This window comes from Hemitrygon akajei, chromosome 10, assembly GCF_048418815.1.
Source record: "Hemitrygon akajei chromosome 10, sHemAka1.3, whole genome shotgun sequence".
Lineage (NCBI taxonomy): Eukaryota > Metazoa > Chordata > Chondrichthyes > Myliobatiformes > Dasyatidae > Hemitrygon > Hemitrygon akajei.
This window is the reverse complement of record NC_133133.1, coordinates 42142066-42154269: the sequence shown is the minus strand read 5'-3', so window position 1 is coordinate 42154269 and position 12204 is coordinate 42142066.

Genomic DNA, 12204 nt, shown 5'->3' with positions numbered 1-12204 from the left:
TAAAGTGGAAACAATAAAGCGATCGGAAAGAGGTGAAATGCCATTGGTCCTTTGAAAAGCGTTAGGCTACAATCGGTCAATGATCGGAACAATTTTAAAGGATAAAGTGAGAAAGGCCCTGCCCCGATGAAAGCTACAATTATTACTAAGCAACACAGTGGTTTAATTATTGGGTTTTTGATCCTCCACATCAACCAGGCACGGAAGGAGAGCGCGCTCGGAAGTGGTCTGTCACTGGATCGAACTCTGGAACTTCCCGAGCCCGGTGCTGAAACATACATTCTTAAGTGTTTTATATGCATAGAAAGGTAAAATATATACTATATACTAAGACAAACATTTGACTAACTGATGCTAAATAATACCGGATGTACCTGTTCTGACTTACATAAAAAGAGAACTTCCAATTTTTTTTTATCCCGATCCACAGTAACCTACACACAGCCTCCCGTATACTTTAAATCATCTCTAGATTACTTATAATACCTAATACAATGTAAATGCTATGTAAACTAGTTGTTATACTGCATTGTTTAGGGAATAATGACAAGAATAAAAAGTCTGTACATGCTGGAAGTGCTAACAAGTGCTGGAAGAGCACTTCCAGGTTTTCTCGATTTGCGGTTGGTTGAATTTGCGCATGCGGAACTCACGGATAAGGAGAGCCGACTGTATTGTGAGAAACAGCACTGAAGAAGAAACATAACACCTCAAAATGCTAGAGGAACACAATGGGTCAGATGGCATCTTTGGTCAGAAATGGACTGTCGAAATCTTGAGCTAAAATGCCCTCCAGAGATGTTGCCTGATCCAATGAGTTCCTTCAGTCCTTTGAGTGTTATATTTGCAGTCCCTTGTGTCTTGAGATGTAATTGTCTACATTGAATCAGAGAGACCTCCAAAGTTGCCAACCAAATTGGGTAACTTCACTGTTATATGCTGTACACTAACTAAAGCCGGAACTGAAAGAAACATCATTCATTCAGGTGCCTTGCCGTTCGGCGTGGGCGATCATGTCTCTCCATCCATCACGGTCCCTGACCCTCCGAGTTGTAGTGTTGCCTCCCCTGTTTCTAACCATGATGTTATTCCATCTATCATTTTCATTCTGCCTCAGCTTCTTTTTCCTTCCAGTTTTCCAGTTGTAACTAGATGTTCTAATGTCTCCTTTCGCATGATGTGTCCAAAGAATTTTGATTGCTTTTTTCTGATTTTTTAAAGTAATGAACGTTTTGTTTTCATTCTCTGTAGAACTTCTTCATTGGTTATCCTGTCCATATATGATATGCATAGCATTCTTCTGAGGAACCACATCTCTGCTGCATTGATTCTTTTCTCCATTGCTTTTGTGATGGTCCATGATTCACAGTCATACATCAATACAGGAAGAATGTAGCAGCCGAGCGTTCAAAGGCGGATGTCAATTGCTATTTTCTTGTTCATTAGGATGTTTCTCATTTCTGTAAATGCTGGTCTTGCCATTGCTATTCTTGCTTTTATGTCTGTTTCGCACTTGCCATCAGATGTTACCCATGATCCAAGGTACTTAAAGTTGTGAACTTGTTTCAGGATTTCTTTTCCAAATACGATCCTATAGTTTGGGATATCAGGTTTCTTTGATATTACCATTGCTTCAGTTTTCTTTTTGTTTAAGGTTAGGTCAAGTCTTTCCCTCTCTGTGTTGACAGTAGATACTAGTTTCTGTAAATTTACTTCACTGTTTGCTATCAGTGCTATATCATCCGCATTGCTGAGGTTGTTGATATTGAATCCTCTTATACTTAGGAAAGGAACCACCATTGCCAAAGGACACCACAGGCTTGAAGACCATGAGATAGAGTCTGAAGAGCAGCAAGAACATAATCAAAGGGTTTCTATGAGGGCATCCAAAGTTAGCATCCACATCCTCATCTCCCAAGTGAGTGGAGGAGTCAAGTATCATCAACACAGGCTATAAGTATATGGAGAGTGTCTTGACCAGCTGCATCACTGGTATGGTAATTGCAAGGCATCCGACCACAAGTTCTACAAAGGTTTGCAAAAACTGCTAAGAAGATCATCACGGCTTCTCTTCCACCCATCTGAGATATGTACTTGGACCGCTGCTAACGTAGGGCCCTTAGCAATGTCTATGATCACTCTTGTCCATCCACCAAACTCGTTGAGTCTCTACCATAAGGCAGGAGGTTCATAAGATTAGGACAAGTGATGTTAGGATGGGAAACAGCTTCTTCCCCCAGGCCATGAGACTACTGAGCTCCCTGCCACTAACCAGGTCCACCATCAATGAAGCTCCAGTAGCATTATGCTGTTTACTTTTTAACTCGTGTTGTAAATGCATCTTATTGTTTGTTAATTTATTTGTGGCAACATTATGTTGCATGTGCGAGTTATATCACTGTGTTGTGCCTCTTGATCCAGAGGGAGATTGTTTCATTTGGTGGTATACATGTACATGGCTGAAATGACAATAAACTTTAGCTTCAGATAAATAGGTGAGTCCCCAGAATCATAGTTCCCTGTGCATGTCAAGTGATCCTATCACAATCAACATAGTACACCAATAATCAAGTTGATAAGCCCACATAATACACAAAATTTGTGTGCATCCACCCACATCTAATTAAATTACTTAACTAGCTTCTGAAACATCATTGCTAATCATTGCAAGGAACAACTGATGAGTGATTCATTATTTCAAAGAATATAACCCTTATCATAAAATAGAGTTTATTCTGTGTATTTCTGCTGTTCAGGGTACACATAATCTCAACTGCACATCTCTTTCTATACAGTTCCACTATACAGGGTGCACACACTTGCTAGATCTGTTCATCTTTGCCTGCATTTGGGTCTCCTGACTCAACTCGCTAAACCCACATCCACTATTCCAGTATCTCTTTGCATTTTCCTTTTAAAACTTTGTTGCTCAGGACTTGTAATCCTGTTCAGTGAAAGCAGATGCTGCCACTATCTCCCCTATAAGTTTTGTCTTCTCCATGGCAACCACAGTATGTGATGCTGCTCTCTGGCTGACATAAGGAGTGTGCCTTTAAGGACTGACATACTACTCTGGTTGCTGTGTGGCTCAGCACTAGGTGGTGTACCAATCAGAGCGTGGTTCCTATTGGACATCATTCAGGTCCTATTTAATTCATGTTTCTGGGTGTCACAGTTAGTTTGGGCTAACTTTACAAGATATTGCAGATGACTTAATTTGTGATAAAGTTAAACAGAACCAAGAAACATCCAATATCTAAACACTTATTACATATTTTCTATAGATAAATATAACACATTCTAACTGGGCATGTGACACATATCGATCCATCTGACCTGAAACTCTGACCTCCAATCTGATGGAGGTCTCCTTCCAGTGAACATAATTTCCCCTTCCCCATCCTCTATTCCTCACTCTGACCTTTTACCTCTTTACACCTGCCTATGGGCCCACTCCTCCTTCCCTTTCTCTTATGGTTCACTCTCCTCTCCTATCAGATTCTTTCTTCTCCAGCCCTTGACCTTTCACACCTACCTGTCTTCACCTATCACCTTCTCTTTCCCCTCCCTACACTGTTAATTTGGGCATCTCCCCCCCTTCCCTCTCAGTCTTGAGGAAGTGTCTCGCCCTGAAACGTTGACTGTTTACTCTTTTCCACAGATGCTGCTGATTGCTTTTGACATTTTAAGTGTGTTGCTCTCTTACACAGAGTTTGTTTGTTTGTTTGTGTGTTTATTTATTTTTATAGCTATGGATATATATAGGGTGGAACAGGCCCTTCTAGTGCAATGACTGGCACCCCACAGCAACCCACCTATTTAACATTAGCCTAAACACAGAGCAATTCGCAATCACCAATTTACCTACTAACTGGTACATCTTTGAAATGTGGGTGGAAACTGGAGTGCCCAGAGAAAACCCAGGCATTCCTTTGGAGGACGTACCAACTCCTTACAGATGGGGCAAAACTGAACGCCAAACTCCAATGCCCTGAGCTGTAATAGCATTTTGCTAACTGCAGCATTACCATTTAAGTTTATTAAATTTACCATTTAAGCTACCGTTATATTCATAATATGTTTCATACATATCATTAATGCTGTAACTATCTCGAATATTTCATTACTTGCTTTTCCACTATATATCTAACTATTAAGGTAAAAGAACCCTTTCGGGCAAGTGAGCACAATATGATCGACTTCAGCCTGAAATTTGAGAAGGTGAAGCTAAAGTCAGATGTATCAGTATTTCAGTGGAATAAAGGGAATTACAGAGGCATGAAAGAGGGATTGGCCAGAATAAATTGGAAAAGAACACTAGCAGGGATGACAGCAGAGCAGAAATAGCTGGAATTTCTGGAAGCAATTTGGAAGGCACAGGATGTATACACCTCAAAGAGGGGGAAGTATTCTAAAGGAAAGCTGATACAACAGTGGCTAACGAGAAGTAAAAGTCAACATAAAAGCGAAAGAGAGAGTAAAAATTACTGGGAAGTCAGAGGATTGGGAAGCTTTGAAAAACAACAGAAAGCAACAAAATAAGTCATTAAGAAGGTAAAGATGGAATATGAAAGTAAGCTAGCCAATAATGTTAAACAGGATACCAAAAGTTTCTTCAGATACATAAAGTGTAATAGAGAGGTGAGAGTGGATGATGGACTGCTAGAAATGATGCTGGAGAAGTAACAATGGGGGACAAGGAAATAGAGGATGAATTGAATAAGTATTTTGCATCAGTTTTCACTGTGGAAGACACTAGCAGTATGGTGGAAGTTCCAGGTGTCAGGAGACATGAAGTGTGTGAAGCTACTAAGAGCTCATGGTATTACAGGAAAGATTCTTGCATGGATAAAGCATTGGTTAATTGGCAGGAGGCAGAGTGTGTGAAAAAAGGGAGCCTTTTCTGCTTGACTGCCAGTGACTAGTAGTGTTCCACAGGGGTCTGTGTTGAGACCCAGTTCTTTTTTACATTATATATCAATGATTTGGATGATGGAATGCAAGGTTTACAGATGATATGGTGGATGGGCAAATAGTTCAGAGGAAGGATAATGGCTACAGAAGGACTTGGATAGCTTAAGAGAATGGGCAAAGAAGTGGCAGATGGAACACAGTTTCGGGAAGTGTATGGTCATGCACTTCAGCGGAAGAAATGAAAGAGTTGATTATTTTCAAAATGGAGAGAAAATACAGAAATCTGAGGCACAGAGGGACTTGGGAGTCCTTGTGCGGGGTTTCTTAAAGGTTAACTTGCAGGTTGAGTCTTTGTTGAAGAAGGCAAATGCAATGTTAGCATTCATTTCAAGAGGACTAAAATATAAAAGCAAGGATGTAATGTTGAGACTTTATAAAGCGCTGGTGAGACCTCACTTGGAGTAATATAACCAGTTCTGGGCCCCTTATCTTAGAAATAATGTGTTGAAACTGGAAGGAGTTGAAAGGAGGTTCACAAAAATTACTCCAGGACTGAATGGCTTGTCATATGAAGAGCATTTGAAGGCTCTGAATCTGTATTTACTAGATTCAGAAGAATGAAGGTTGATCTAATTGAAACCTATCAAATGGTTTGACAGAGTGGATGTGGAGAGGTTGTTTCCTATGGTGGGAGTGTCTAAAACCAGAGGACACACCCTCATAATAGAGGGGCGTCCTTTTAGAATAGAGATGTGGTGGAATTTCTTTAGCCAGAGAGTGGTGAATCTGTGGAACTCGTTGCCATGGGCAGCTATGGAGGCCAAGTCTTTATATATATTTAAGACATAGGTTGATAGATTCTTGTTTGGTCTGGGTATGAAGGGATATAGGGAGAAGGCAGGAGATTGGGGCTGAGAGGAAAAATGGATCAGCCATGATGAACTGGCAGAGCATACTTGATGGTCCAAATGGCCTAATTCTGTTTATATATTTAATGACCTTATGATATAACTGTGCTCTTAAATCTGCTCATATTCTTTTTTATTCTTTAAACTATATTTTTTACTATTGTTTCAGGCTTTTACTATTGCTTCAGGCTGAGCCTCCCACTCCTCATTAATGAATGCTCAAACCCATTTCCAGTTATTCTAGATCACTAGTAATCCAGTAATACAGATTCAGACTCTACTTCAAAACTAGACTGTAGATACAGGAAAGTAAATTACAAAAATAATAATTCACTTCCCTTCATATTTCATCCAAATGCCAACCTCTGGTGCTTTTCCCAAACAAAGGTCCATAAGGTTATTGTTCCGCAGTTAATTCAACAGGGTCATTTCATTGGATGGCTGTTTGTCATGAAGCGTGGTCTAGTGCCCAGTGAACAATGTGTAATGGATAAAGCATTCCCTCAGAATTCTCATTTCTCTGAAGTTAGCCAACTCTTCCTCTGTTGTGTTTTATAATGTCTTCAAATCTCCCATCTTTTAGTTGACTGCTGACCCTCTTATATCCTGAATTTCTTCACACTTTATTTGACAATAGAGACGAGCTTTGACCTTGCCAAGTTAAAGGGTTCAACAGCAATCAGATTTTAAAAAGAAACCTTTCAAGCTCAAGCAGATTGAAAAATGTTTATTTGGTTTCTGAATTCTTCAGATTGCTACACTCAGTAGCTGGGCTGTCTCATAAATAACTTGGCCTGCTCATTTATTACTTTTTGACGCATCATCTGGCCCTGAAGCAGATTTCTGTAAACTAGGAGGGACCACTTTACCCAATAACCCATCATGTCACACACCAGAGGGCAAAGCTTTGAAATGAAAGAGGGAAATTTTAAAGGATATTTATGAGGCAAGTTCCTTTTGACTGGAGTGGTAGTTGGATGGAATCTGCTGCTAGGGGAAATGGTTGAAGCAGATTTAATAGCGGAATTAAAAAGCCATTTAGCTGGACATGTGAACAGGCAGGGGAAAGAGGGATATGGACCATGTGCCGCAAGACATGCTGTTTAAATTGGCAATATAGTTAGTACAGACATCATGTGAAGGGCCTGTTCCTTGTTCTATGCTGCTGAGTCTCAGGATGCATGTATCTTCTGTACTGTGCATGGCAGTAGTCTAAGTCCTCAGTTTCAGCATCTTTCTGAAAAACTGAAGAGAAAGAAATGGCTTATTTTCTACTTGTGGTCTCTATTTACAGGCACAAAGGAATGTAGGGATGTACAGACATTTTAAAAAGGAGAGGTGTGTTGGCTGAACTGTATTGCATTGATGGACATTATGTTCACTGTTACAGTCTATGTCACCATAAGACCAGAAGATATAAGAGCAGAATTTGGTCATTTGGCCCTTCAAGTCTGCTCCACTATTTCATCACAACTGATCTGTTTTTCTTCTCAACCCCACCTCTTGCCTTCCCCTTGCAATTCATATGAAGATTGCAAGCCTAAAGTTTGAACTTTTTCATCTGGTGTCTAGAGATGAAAATTGCACAAAAAAAAACAACAAAGTAAAACCTATACTCTGTTCAGATCAAAATGTCAGAAGTGTGATTGACCAACAGTCATTAAGTGACCAAGTAGCAAGCAGCAATTCAGTACCAACTTTTGGTTTCAATCTAGTCCAGTTGCAGATATGAATTCAGGGAAGTTCCTTGATATTGCTCTTGATAACCTCAGGAAGGAGACCCAGTAAGAAGGTTTCTGCAGATTATCAGCTGGAGCAAGTGTACGTGATTAGGAAGACTCCCAAGGTAAGTGTGATGATGAAATCCTGGAAATGCATAGCACATAGTAGTTTCTGTACTTGATCTATCCAAGGCAAATCACGAGTTCCCATTCTTTACTCTTCGATATTACTTTTTCCAGCAACTATTTAATTATGTTGAGATGTAATGGACTTTACATAATCACTTCAATATTCTATCCCAAGAACTTTTTATAAACTCACAATTCTTTTGGTTGTAGTGAGTGAGTACCAATCAAGCAGTGAGTTGCTGGTCAGTAGCAACAAGAGTTCATTTATGATTTTATATTCTTGTAGATCACTTTCCAATCATTGTCAATCTTCTCTGAAAAAAGCTGAATCAGATGAAGGTGCTTCATAAAACTTACCCACTTTCTGCTGACAGCCAATTAAATTGATGCTACACACTTTCTATTGCATGTAATTCCTTCCAGTGTAATTTATTATTAATTCAAAATGAGACCTTGCTCAAAAAATACTTGCATCAATTTGAAAGATATGTGTTAAATATAAAAATCAGGAGTTTTGCATTCCCATAATGCTAAATTTGAGTTTGCAAGCTGGCTTAAACAAGGAGTGTTACATTTTTAAAAATAAGTTTGCAATGGAGTATCTAAAACATGCACAGCTTTCCAAAATGATATTACAAAGGTCCAACATACTTCTTCCATTCTGTTTCGTGCCTTGAGATTGAAAATTAATAATTAAACTTTACTTTTATGACATTATTTTCTTAAACTGTCACCTTTAATAACCTGTGTGTCTACATACTCCCTGTTACCTTAAGTAATTCAAGGTAAATTGAGTACTTTGAATGGTTTGTACATCTACGGAATACCTTTTATTATCTGTTAATATTATTGCTTTAACATTACTTGATGTTCTGTATATGATAGACTGTATATATTGTGTTTTGCACCATGGTCCCAGAGAAACATTGTTTCATTTGGCTGTATACATCTGTACATTGAATGACAATAAGCTTGAACTTGATTTCATCGTTATTCTTTCAAAATATATCACTCCTCAATTTTTTACCATGGGAATCTGAAGACATGCACCTATGAGGAAGACTAATTGCCATTTTGATTTATCCATTTATAAATTCTCTGCAGAGATGAGCACTTAATTGTTCTAAAAATAACATTCTTTTGCAGCCAGTATTGCTTCATGGATCCCATATGTATTTATGTAGCAAAACATCTCATTTTTTCTATTAGGTAAGTCCTTGTCCTGATTTCTTTCTTTGGTGACTTGCACCTGCTTTTGCAAGCATCTTACTCTTTAAAGTCTTGCATTTATCTTGATAATCATTCTAGATATCCCTTTTCAATTCTGGGAAATAATAGGGATTCCCTATTTTCATTCATAATTCAAACTTCTAAGAATTTCTTCATCATCTTGGAAATATTTTAACAGCCTTAACCAGAATAATGTGAGGGCCAAGTGATTTAAAAAAAATAATTCAAGAGACATGCGCTTTGCAAGCTGAGCCGATATTTAATTGCTCATTCCTAACTGCCCTTGATAAGGAGACTGTGAGCTGCTTTCCTGAAACACTGCAGTTACTGAGGTTTGAAACACAGAAACATAGAAAACCTACAGCACAATACAGGCCCTTCGGCCCACAAAGTTGTGCCAAACACATCCCTACCTTAGAAGTTACTAGGCTTACCTATAGCCCTCTATTTTACTAAGCTCTAAGTACTTATCTAAAAGTCTCTTAAAAGACCCTATCGTATCCGCCTCCACCACCATTGCTGGCAGCCCATTCCACGCACTCACCACTCTCTGAGTAAAAAACATACTCCTTACATCTCTGTACCTACTCCCCAACACCTTAAACTGGCGTCTTCTTGTGGCAACCATTTCAGCCCTGGGAAAAAGCCTCTGATTATCCACACGATCAACGCTTCTCATCATCTTGTACACCTCTATCAGGTCACCTCTCATCCTCCTTCGCTCCAAGGAGAAAAGGCCAAGTTCACTCAACCTATTCTCATAAGGCATGCTCCCCAATCCAGGAAGCATCCTTGTAAATCTCCTCTGCACCCTTTCTATGGATTTCACGTCCTTCCTGTAGTGAGTCGACCAAAACTGAGCACAGTACTCCAAGTGGGGTCTGACCAGGGTCCTATATAGCTGCAACATTACCTCATGGCTCCCAAACTCAATCCTGTGATTGATGAAGGCCAATACACCATACGCCTTCTTAACCACAGAGTCAACCTGCACAGTTGCTTTGAGTGTCCTATGGATTCAGACCCTAAGATCCCTCTGATTCTCCACACTGCCAAGAGTCTTACCATTAATACTATATTCTGCCATCATATTTGACTTACCAAACTGAACCACATCACACTTAACTAGGTTGAACTCCATCCGCCACTTCTCAGCCCAGTTTTGCATCCTATCAATGTCCTGCTGTAACCTCTGACAGCCCTCCACACTAGCCACAACGCCTCCAACATTTGTGTCATCAACAAACTTACGAACCCATCCCTCCACTTCCTCATCTAGGTCATTTATAAAAATCACTGAGTAAGGGTCCCAGAACAGATCCCTGAGGCACACCACTAGTGACCGACCTCCATGCAAAATATGTCTTGTCTACAACCACTCTTTGCCTTCTGTGTGCAAGCCAGTTCTGGATGCACAAAGCAATGTCCCCTTGGATCCCATGCCTCGTACTTTCTCAATAAGCCTTGCATGGGCTACCTTATCAAATGCCTTGCTGAAATCCTTGTGCACTACATCTACTGCTCTTCCTTCATCAATGTGTTTAGTCACATCCTCAAAATTGTAAAAACAATACTGTTGTGGGGGGGGGGGGGAGGAGAGAGTGCACCAGGTTTTCCACCCAGCAACAGTGAAAAAACAGCAATTAGTTTTCATGTCTGGATGGTGTGTGACTTGGAGGCAAGTTGCAGGTTTTGATGCTCTGTTCTTCTTGCTGATGGAGGTCGTGAGATTGGAACATGACCTATGGAACCTTAGTAAGTTAGATAGATAGATAGATAGATAGATAGATACTTTATTCATCCCCATGGGGAAATTCAACTTTTTTTCCAATGTCCCATACACTTGTTGTAGCAAAACTAATTACATACAATACTTAACTCAGTAAAAAATATGATATGCATCTAAATCACTATCTCAAAAAGCATTAATAATAGCTTTTAAAAAGTTCTTAAGTCCTGGCGGTAGAATTGTAAAGCCTAATGGCATTGGGGAGTATTGACCTCTTCATCCTGTCTGAGGAGCATTGCATCGATAGTAACCTGTCGCTGAAACTGCTTCTCTGTCTCTGGATGGTGCTATGTAGAGGATGTTCAGAGTTATCCATAATTGACCGTAGCCTACTCAGTGCCCTTCGCTCAGCTACCGATGTTAAACCCTCCAGTACTTTGCCCACGACAGAGCCCGCCTTCCTTACCAGCTTATTAAGACGTGAGGCGTCCCTCTTCTTAATGCTTCCTCCCCAACATGCCACCACAAAGAAGAGGGCGCTCTCCACAACTGACCTATAGAACATCTTCAGCATCTCACTACAGACATTGAATGACGCCAACCTTCTTAGGAAGTACAGTCGACTCTGTGCCTTCCTGCACAAGGCATCTGTGTTGGCAGTCCAGTCTAGCTTCTCGTCTAACTGTACTCCCAGATACTTGTAGGTCTTAACCTGCTCCACACATTCTCCATTAATGATCACTGGCTCCATATGAGGCCTAGATCTCCTAAAGTCCACCACCATCTCCTTGGTCTTGGTGATATTGAGACGCAGGTAGTTTGAGTTGCACCATATCACAAAGTCCTGTATCAGTTTCCTATACTCCTCCTCCTGTCCATTCCTGACACACCCCACTATGGCCGTGTCATCAGCGAACTTCTGCACATGGCAGGACTCCGAGTTATATTGGAAGTCTGATGTGTACAGGGTGAACAGGACCGGAGAGAGTACGGTTCCCTGCGGCGCCCCTGTGCTGCTGACCACCGTGTCAGACCTACAGTCTCCCAACCGCACATACTGAGGTCTATCTGTCAAGTAGTCCACTATCCAATCCACCATGTGAGAGTCTACTCCCATCTCCGTTAGTTTGTGCCTTAAGATCTTGGGCTGGATGGTGTTAAAGGCACTAGAGAAGTCAAGGAAGGTTGCTGCCTTGCACCCTGTAGAAGATGCACTCTGTTGGTACTGTGCACTGGTGTTGCATAAAGTGAATGGGTATGGATGGGATGCCTAACAAGACTCTTTTTGCTGAAGCTGCACTCATCTAGGCAAATGGAACGTATTCCATCGCACTTCTGATTTGAACCATAGAGATGGAGGGTAGGCTTTGGGAAGTAAGGAGGTCAATTATTCCACTCAAAGTTTGCTAGCATCGCATGGTTACTTCAGTTCAAGTTCTTGTTATTGGTAACTTCTAGAATATTGACAGTGGGGGATTCAGTGATGGTAGTGCCTTTGAGAGCTGAATTACATATCATCATTGCTTGGTACTTGTCTGGAATGAATGTTACTTGCCATCTTTGTTTGTACAAA